The sequence below is a fragment of the Lathyrus oleraceus genome, chromosome 6 (genome assembly GCF_024323335.1).
Source record: "Lathyrus oleraceus cultivar Zhongwan6 chromosome 6, CAAS_Psat_ZW6_1.0, whole genome shotgun sequence".
NCBI classification, from domain to species: domain Eukaryota; kingdom Viridiplantae; phylum Streptophyta; class Magnoliopsida; order Fabales; family Fabaceae; genus Lathyrus; species Lathyrus oleraceus.
Window position 1 is genome coordinate 451,621,997 of NC_066584.1, and position 11,031 is coordinate 451,633,027.

Here is an 11,031-nt window from a genome sequence, read left to right on the forward strand (position 1 = left end):
CAACCGCCTCGGATAAAAATGGGGCCTCTATCAAAATTGTTTGGCTAGAAGCAGTATTAACGCAACTCAAAAATAACCCTAACCCGTCCGAGGCAGAAAATATTTTACATGCAAAAGTTTATATTTTACTTTTAATTGCTACTTTTTTAATGCCAGATAAAAGTCACAATTTGTTGCATTCTTCTTGGTTACCTTTAGTAGGAGACCTTGAAAAATGTAATTCATACAGTTGGGGTTCTGCTTGTTTGGCTACATTACATAGACATATGTGCAAGGCGGCCCATATAGGAGTAAAGAGCATAGGAGGATGTGTGGTATTACTAACTGTATGGGCATTCACACGCATACCCTTGATAGCCCCAGTTAGTAACGAGGTTCCATCATTTCCTTATGCATTAAGGTAACGATTTTCATTTAAATGCAATTTAAATTTATTCAAATTATTTATACATCACTTTAACGTATTTTTTTTTAATATGCAAGATGGTGCAAACGAGGTATGAATTATCGAACTAATCCTCGACATCATTTACAAGGGTACCGTGTTGCAATAGAACACATGGAAGAAAAAGATGTAAGAATGATTATTTATAATATTTAACTTATTTAAATTTATTATATACATTATAATATTAATTATAATATTAAACTTATTTAAATTTATTGTATACATTCTAATATTAATTATAATATTAAAGTTATTTATTTTATACATTCTAATAGTTATATTTCTTTTAACAGTTTATTTGGAGGCCGTACATACAATATCCAGTGCCTGATTATAATGACAGCCGAGTCTGGAGTGCAACAACATATATCATATGTTTCTATACCGTTGAGATGCATCAGACGGATCGAGTCAAACTCCAATTTGGATTTGAACAACAAATACCGTCTCCGCCAAGATGTCTAAGTGAACACCATAACATGACTATGGTCAAAGCTTGGGACATGCATTGGCAAGATTTAAATAAAGAAAAGCTGAAAGAATGGAAAAGAAGAAGGCATTTGGTGTTACAAGGAAACTCGGTCATTGGTGAGTCTAAGCCGGGTAGACAATACATGAATTGGTTTTTATCAATTCCTTTTATGCACGTTGCTCCGACACAATTTTTGGATGATCCCCGTCAACGTGTAGCTTCCTCAACCCAACACATAACCCAACACACAACATCACCCCCACAACAACATAACCAACCATCATCCTCAGCTCAACAAACATACCATCACATCCAGACCACCCAACAACACACCTTTTATTCCACCTCAACCCAACACCATAATCCCCAAACTCCATTCCCTCCAACAAACTACTTTTACAACCAACAATATCAACAACAACCCAACCTACGCCCACCCATACAATACACTCCAATTCCTCAACCCAACTTCGAATACTTAAACCCTCATTCTCAACCCCAACCTTCTAACACCACATACGCACATCCCACTCCCACATACAACCCTGATGATGTGTATTATCCTCCTATCCAACACACCCCACCCCAAACCTACACACAAACCACACATTCACTACCCAACTTTGACCTCACCGATGACCATTTAATGAGTATGCCTTCTTTTGGCGTTCAAGAACTCGACGTTATGGATATGCCTCCTAACACATCACAACAACGTCAAAGTCAACAACAACAACAAAACGCCCTTGATGAATTGTCTTCCGACTCATCTCCGTCTCCCGTAAGACAAAGACAAGAAGACTTGGGCAAGGGAAAACGAAAAAAAGTTGGCACAAGATGTGGAACAGGCGGTCACTATAGATAAAATGTATTGCTTCCATTATATCAATAAAATGTATTTCTTCCATTATATCAATAAAATGTATTTGCTTTCATTATATCAATTAATCATTTTTATTATTAATATTTCAAAAATAATAATATCACAATTTTTTTATTATCAATAAAAACTATAATTATTTACAATTTATTTAAATCAATTAAAAATTATCACAATTATATCAATTAAAAACTATAATTATCACAATTATATCAATTAAATCAATTAAAAACTATAACTACAATTATATAATTAAATCAATTAAAAAATATAATTATTTACTATTTAATAATAATATCATAATTTCCTTATTATCATTAAATATAGAATTAATATTTAATGAAATATAGAATTAATATTTAAAAAACAATTACATTAGTATTTAATATACTATTTAAAATATAAATAAAAAAAAACGAATTTCTTTAACACCTCGTCACTTCAAGTGACGAGCCTACAAGGCAAAAAAAATTCAGCATCCCCTCGTCAAACCAAGTGACGAGGCCCAACTAAAAAAGGGGTAGACTGGGATTTTTTTTTCAGAATGGGGTATATTGGGACAATTTTTTCAAAATAGGGGCAAGGCAGGAAAAAACTCTATCTACCAAGCATAATTCATGGTTACAAGTCTAGCATTTTTATATTGCATAGGTAAATGGTGTTTAAGCATGTAATATTTTATTTTGGTGTTGTAGTTCTTGTGATCATGACTTGAATGAAATAATGTCAATTGTCGCAAGAATGAGGAGAGAGAGACGTTCCTCATATAGATGTAAAAGTAGAAGATAGAGATGTCGAAATCAATCAATCTCAAGAGGGTATAGTTGAAAATGGTAATGGAATATATTGGGAGACAGAGATTACTCAAAAAAACAAAAAGAAGAAAACAAGTGTAGGTATGACTTAATTAAGAAAATACATGTTAGATTTAAAATAATTATAGGTTTATTATGTTATATGTTTATATGTTGGCGCCGTGTGGTTTGATTTGTGTTATTTTTTAAGGTTTAATAAAATAAAATAGAATAATAATAAAAAATGGGAAGTGTCATAATTATTTATAAATAAGAGGTTAAATAATGAGAATTAGTGAGAATAAAGAAAATAAAATAAAAACCTAATTCTATAAAAAGGGGGAGGAGGTTTAGAGCGTGTCAAAAGAGAAAAAACAAAGAGAAAGTTGGTGCAAAACCCTAGGAGAGGAACTTCCATCACCAAAAAGCTACAAAATTTCGGCTTTATCAGGTAAGGAGGGGGGGGGGGGAATTTTTTCATAATGGTGTTTAGCTTAAGGGATATTGGGGATGCCCATGCCCCCTTTTCTCTTTTATGATGTTGTTGATTGAATTGTGTGAGGTTTGTGCAAAACCTCTATGATTATGTTAATTGTGCTTTCTAAATCGTATTGTTGATGCTAGTTTCATTATTATTGATGTAAAATTCATGTAAATCTTTGCTGAAAATTAGATTGTTGATGTTCATATGTTATGTAAGGATTTGATGAAGAAAACATGAATATTTGATGTTATATGTGTTAGAATTGCACTCATTGATGATTTTTTTTTGTATAATCGTATGTGATAATTTCTGAGATTCTGGAATTGTTACATTGAGATATAATTTGAAATAAGTCTAATAAATCACAGAAAATACATGAGAGTAATGGTCATCTTATTTCACGCATAACTTGAGTTTCATAAGTCCGTTTGAGATGCGATTAGTCGCATTAGAAAGATAACATGATAACTTTTATGTTGAAATAAGGAAATTAGTGTGTGGAGCACTATAGAAGTAGCAATACTCTAGTTCTTATACTAGGAGCATAATCAAGTCTCACCAGTGTAAGACCCCAATTTTGACCCTAAGATCCCTCATGGCATCATAACATTGCATTTGCAAAGCCTCAAGGATCATGAGCATCTGGGTTCCCTTTGCCTTTGGGTGGGACCTCTTGTGAGTGGTTTGAGATCACCAAGCATGCTTGAATTGTATATCATTGCTTTTCTCATTTTTATTTACTAACCAAAAGCACAAAAATATGTCACTAACATTTCTTGTTTGTAGCTTGAGCAATCACAAGGTCTAAAGAGCTTCTAGGAGATCCTTTGTACAATGATAAAGTCAAGAGGAGATGAAAGCAAGCATGGTAATGGTTCCCAAAGCTCTCATCCATCAAATATGCCTCCCTAGTATCTCAATTCATCATTTTGATCAAAGTAAGTCAAGGGGTTTGAGGTTTGTTTCCCAAGGAAACCCTAATTCATTTGTTCATCAACTGTGCCTTGCTCATGAAGCAAACTCAACCCATGGTCAAATACCATCAAAGGAAGTTCTTTAATTCATCATTACATGCATATCTAAACTTACTTGAGTGCCCTCAATCATCAATTCATCAAGATATGAGTGGTGGACTTGAGAAGTTGATCAGTCAATTCATCTGTCTATTTTGAAATGCACTGAGACCTAACGTTTTATGTGTTGGTCAAATGGAGATGATCCCAAGAGAAAAAATGTTCTTAACGACAATATGAACAACGTTCATGTTCATCAAAAATTTATTTGAAGCTTGGAAGATCATCATCCACTCCAAGACATTATAGGTCATTTTGACTAAACCCTAATCTTTGGTCAACTTCCCAAGAACATAACTCATTCATTTTTTATGATTTTGGGGTGGAACCAAATGCATTGGAAATTTTATTGTGTCTACTTCAAATGTTATGTTGATCAAAATTTCAAAATCTCAAAAGAAATACATGTGATAATGCAAAACATTATAGGTCACTTTGGGCCAAATGCATTGAAATGGAAAAAAGTCCAACTTCAAGTGCCCATAACTTCTCCATTAAAAATCCAAATGATGCAAAATTTAAGTCTAAATTGATTTTGTTGAACAGATCTACAACTTTGGTGTTGAAGGTTTTATCATTTGGAGCTTGCATCATTGAGACAGAAGGGCTTGAACATTGGCCAAATTTGGAAACTTCACTTATGCATGTTTTGCACCCTACACTTTAAACTCAAAATTCACTAAGTTCCAAGGCCCAATTGAAATTTTGATCAACATATCATTTGTTCCTTATGCAACAAGATTTCTAACCATTACTCATGAGGTAGCATTTGGAGTTTGGAAGCACCATTTTCGAAGGCATGAAGATTAAGTGCATTTTGTGAAATTCAATTCAAGTTGCCATGCATGAGCTGATTACACTTAATATACACGTCCATTTGCAATTCACATGAACTCAGCAGGTCATTCCAGTCTTCATTGGGCCTTTCACATGATCACACAAGCCCATGCAATGAAAAATCCATTTGCCATGCACACGAGTTAACTCATGCACTCAGCTCTTTCCAGCTATAAATACATGTGTTATGCTTCATAATTCTCCAACCCGAAGGCGCCTGAAATGCTGCAAGAGTGAATCCCTAACCATACCAAAGGAAAAAAGTTCATCTTTCTTCAAAAATTCAGATCCGAAATTCAATTGCATTTGGTTGAATTTTCAGATCTAAAGTTCCTAGACCTTCATCATTTGATCTATTGAAGTTCTGTTTTGCAAAAGGAACCAAGGAAAGGGACTCAAATCTTCATAATCCAAAGGTTTTTGATCAACTATTTTTTGCTTCGAATCTCCTTATACTTTGATCCATTGGCCTTGATATTGTGTTGTCTGAAGTCCTCTCTATAGAGGCATTATTATTGAGTGCTTACTTGTTGAAATCAAGCAAGTTCAGTTGAACATCACCAAACTTCCATCTCTGATTTCTCTCTTAATAGGAATCTAGAGTGGAAGTGAGTGCTATAGGAGTGATGTACATCACTTCACCTTTCGAATGGTGCCTGGATCGTCCATTTTAGTGAGCATTTGAATCTCTGCATTTTTTGACCTTCGTCGGAGCTCACCGGAGAAGACGGTGGCGCTGGCCACCGTCTCTTTTCCAGATTGATTGTGAGCCATTGATCTCAATCTCCAGATCTAATCTCCACGCTCCATTCTTATGACTTTTTTAAATACCACGCGTGGCTGCATTGACCGTGGAACATGTTGGACGCGCGCCTCTAGATGCTTGGATCTGCCAGCTCAATTAATGAGCTCAGATCCAAGGGCTCACGCTTTTTGCCATTTATTAATTCTGATTTTATTTTCTATTTCATTTTTTAATTCCATTTTATTTCTAAAATCCATATCTCTTTTATTATAGGTCCAAAAAATATGGGACCAATTGCATTATTTCTCTTTTAATTTCTAGTTTCTAAAAATGATTTTTAATATTTTTTAGTTTACCATTTGCTATTTTTTAATAATTTTCTCTTTTTTGGTTATTTTTAATTCATTTTAAATAGTTTTTGATATCCAAAAAATACAAAAATATTTTTCTAACCTCTTTGAATGATGATGGATCTATGAAAAATATTCTCATCAATTTATTAATTGATTTGAGATTTATTTTAGATTTTAGTTCAATTAGGTTATTTTTATTCATTTTTAATTGATAAAAAATAGTTTCTGACTTTTAAAAATGCTAAAAAAAATTGTCAAACTTTGTTTGACCTTGTTGAACTTGGGATAATTCACTTGGACTTTTTAAAGTTGATTTGAAGTGATTTTGAAGTTTGACCTTTCTTTAATATTTTAATTCAAGTTTATTTTCAAACATTAAAATGCCAAAAATATTTTGTTTATTTCTTGACTTCCAATCTTCATCTCATTTCTGATTTTATAGTTTGACCTTGATCTTCCCTATCTTTGGTCAACATTTATGGATTGGTACATTCCTTTTCATTTGATGCATTTTATTTTCTTCTTTTCCATTATCCATCTTCTTCTTCTTCTTCTTCTTCTTCTTCTCCTTCTTTTCTATTTGATCAATGAGTTAAAGGTTGATAAGTTAGCATTGATTAGGGAGGTTTAATCTTTCTTGATTCAAATCTAATTCATCTTGATCAAATGATCAAGTGAATGGCTTTGCATTAAGGATAAGTTGCTTTCTAAATCATGCAAAGGACTTAAACCAATACAAGATCATTTCTCTTCCTCTTTTTGGCATGGCAAGTTGTTGGAACTTGGTTCACTAATCAAGACTTCTAACTTGTGTTGTTGCCTACATTATTATTGACCGGCCTCAGATAGTTGTGACTTCTACATAAGTCCAATTATGATTGCTTAACATAGCGCTAAATTTGCCTTATGGCACACTAACTACTAACATTAACCATTAACAATTAACATTTACTTTTTGCTATTTACTTTTATGCAATTTACTATTCTTGTACATATTATTCATTTGCTTTTTTCCTTTGCTCGTTTGAGCACATGTTTATGTTAATGCAAATCGCCTTTTGCTCACTTGAGCACATAATTGTATATATATTATTGTGCTTGTGCTTTTGTTTTGATTATTGTGGACCAAAATACAAAGAAATGGACAAATGGACTTATTTTCTAGGACTTCCCCTATGCAAATTGGAGTAAAAGGATCTTAATGTGAAGATGGATTAGAAGGACCAAACCTCTAAACTCACTCTTGTCCGTTATTGATTTGTTTCATAAAACTTTTGATGTGTGTGCTCTTGTGCTAGGGAATCCTATTTGAGCCAAAATGAAGAACCATCACCATGTCCATCCAAAGTGAAAGATACAAGAGCCATTGGGGATCTTCTAAGAGCTTGCTTGATTAATTTGATTGCTTGAGCTTTTACTTATTTGCTTGCATATTCCAAAGGATGGGAGCTACTTGGATAATCAATACGATCTCAAGAGAAGAACTCCATTTATGGTCTTGTTTCTTATACCTTATCTTTTGTATGTTTAGGACCTTAGCCATTCTTCTTCTTCCCTCCACTCTAACCCAAGCCAAAACTTTTTGTGCAAACATTTAACACTTCTTTTTTTCAAACATTAGAAACCTAAGCCTTATGCTTTAAATTTTCAAACTTTCTTTTCATAACACTTATTTTGAATTGAATCTTTAAGTCAACTTTGACCAAATTTTGTACACACTTTTAATTGGTAAATATAACCCATTCAAATGTCTTTTTGTGGTTTCAATGGCCACTTTCTTAAACAAAATTTTCATAACCTTTAGCTATTAGGTTTGAGTTATCCTTGAGGTAGATGTAATGCTCACCTACATCCTTAGTGATGGACAATAAGCCTTCCATGCTTATTATAGGGTTAACCCCTCACTAGCATGTTGAAGCTATCCTCGCATGGTGGATTTGTGGTTTTAGGTTGAGTTTTCTCCCTTGGATAACAAAAGACCTTAAGGCTTTTGGACCAATCAATTCACCAACTCATTTTGAGATTTTTACCCCGAACTACGAGGTTTTGATCCTAATATTTTTTAAGATGGTACGTAGGCAATGGGTTTATCCATCCAAACACAAAATGTAAATAAACTTGTATATTCTCTTCTCATCTCTTCAATCATGTTTGCACAAACAAATTTTCACAAAATACCAACCTTACAACAAGTATGAAAAGGGCTCCCTAGGAGTACCTAGGATGTTTTGGGTGCTTAAAACCTTCCCATTGCATAACCAACCCCCTTACCCCGATCTCTGACTTTTTTACTAGTTTTTGATTTGATAAAACTTTTAGGTTTTTGTTCGCTTTCTAACCATTCCTTTGGATAAATAGAAGTGCGGTGGCGACTCGACTTGTATGGTTTACCTTGGATTTAGTCAATATCTCTAATGGTAACGAATACCCCGCTACAGAAAAGTGGCGACTCTACTGGGGAGCATTTTCCTAGTGGGTTTTGCCTACTTTTCATATTTGTTGTATTGTATTGTATATTGCTTTGTGACATATTTTTGTGGAATTTGGGATTACTATATTGTATGTAATGATTGATTTGCTTGAGTATTAATTCCTTGTATGCTTGGTGATCTTTGTGAGATGAGTTCTATACCCGAACTCGAGTGCACTTAGGATAGGAGAATGGCATAGTCTTGTTGACTTGTGTGGAGTTATTCTTTAGTAAGTTGACTTGCAAGTCCATTCACTTGGTGGAGGTCATGTTGGGATCAATAATGTCACACAAGTAGTTGTGGTTAGACATTACTCTTTCCAATATAGACCTTAGAAGCCAAGGACCTTAGTTTACCAAGCCCATCTTGGCCTATTCTTAGGATCTAGTGCGAAAGTCGTTCAAGTGTAAGATTTGATACGATTGTTACGCGATACTACACTCATAAGAGTCTCTCTTGAGAATATTTTTGGAATATGAGTAGTCGTTTATCCGATAATATCCGAAAGATGGGATGATGACTATGGGAACCTCTTGTAGAACATGTTTGGCAGGTTTAAACTCTAGTACACTCCCTTTGGGTGGTTCTTAACCGAGACTCCATGCTCGTGACTTGCAACAAACCCTTGATTCATGGTTGATCTGTTCATGTATCCTTAATATCAATGGAACTTGGGTGTTGATAAGGTGTAAACCATAATCCACCAAAATGGATGATTGATATTAAGGATGACATGATCCATCCCATGACCTTTGTTTGGTGTGATTTGCTTGATCCTTGAGTGTGATTGTTGCATCCATGCATTCATGCATTCATATACATCCATATCATCAACAATAATAAAATTTTCAAGGAACTTAAGAGGTCTATTTGCAAATTTTCAGACATGGAAAGACAAAGAAGGAATACAAAGAAGTACAGTTTCAGACAGGCTGACTTGAAAGAGTTAAGGAATTTGACATCCTATGTACTAGATCCCTTGGGTTTCAAGGCTCGTTTTGGGAAGCTTCTTTCTCTTCTGACTACTCAAGTGGAAGAAGGATTGATGAGTGTATTGGTGTAGTTTTATGATCCCTTGTACCGTTGCTTCACATTTCCGGATTTCCAGCTTTTGCCTACGCTTGAGAAGTATGCCTACCTTGTGGGTATACCTATTCTAGACCAGTTGCCGTTCAGTGGCTTAGGGAGTGTTCCTACTTATCAGGAGATCACTGATATGTTGCATATAGATGAATCTCTGGTTGGTGCTCATATGACTACCAAAGGTGGAATTCAAGGTCTCTCTTCTGAGTTCCTCATTGCTCAAGCTACTATGTATGGGAAGGCCATGAGTGAGGACGCTTTTGAGGCCATATTTGTACTTCTCATCTATGGATTAGTGTTGTTCCCCAACATCGACAAGTTTGTGGATGTGAACACTATTAGGATTTTCTCTACTCTTAATCCCGTTCCAATCTGTTGGGCGATACATACTTTTCTTTGCATATGAGGAATGCAAAGGGTGGTGGTACCATTGTGTGTTGTTTGCCTCTATTGTACAAGTGGTTTATTTCTCACTGGCCGCAGACGGTCGCCTTCAAGGAGAATATAGGATGTCTACGGTGGTCCACGAGACTTATGTCTCTCACTAATGATGATATCTTTTGGTACAACCGTGTGTATGATTGTAGCGGTGTATTCGTCGCTTTATGATTTATTGATTAAACCAAAAGCAAAGCATACAAAGAAATCGAGTCGCCACCGCACTTTTATTTATCCAAAGGATTGGCTAAAAAGCGAACAAAAGCCTAAGAAGTTTTACACATAGAAAACTAATAAACAGATCAGAGAATCTGGGTAAGGGGTAAATTACGCAATGGGAAGGTGTTAGGCACCCAAAACGTCCTAGGTACTCCTAGGGAGCCCTTTTCACACTTGTTGTATAAAAAAGTTTATTTGTTTATGACATATTGTGCAAACATGATTGGGAAGATGAGAAAAGAATATACAATTTTTATTGTTTTTGTGTTTGAACGGATGAACCCGTTGCCTACGTACCTTCCATGAAAGGTAAGGATCAAAACGCCGTAGTTCGGCTAAAAGATTTCCAAAATGTAGATGAATTGATTTTAAAACAAGAGCACTAAGGCTTTTCATTATCATCGGGAGAAAACTCAACCAAGACCAACAATCCACCATGCGAGGATGGCTTCAACATACTAGTGAGGGGGTAACCCTATGATAAGTATGGAAGACTTACAATCAACTCACTAAGGATGTGGTGAGACTTACATCAACCACTATGATAATTGAAACCTATGGCTAATGTGCGAAAACATATCAACAATGGACAAAGCCACAAAACAATTGAATGAGTGTGATTAACCAATTATGAGTATTTACAAAATATGGTCAAAGTATGATTAAAATTCAATTCAGAAAGAAGTGTTATAAGAAATGGAGTTTGAAAATCAAGGGCTTAAGGCCCAGGTTTC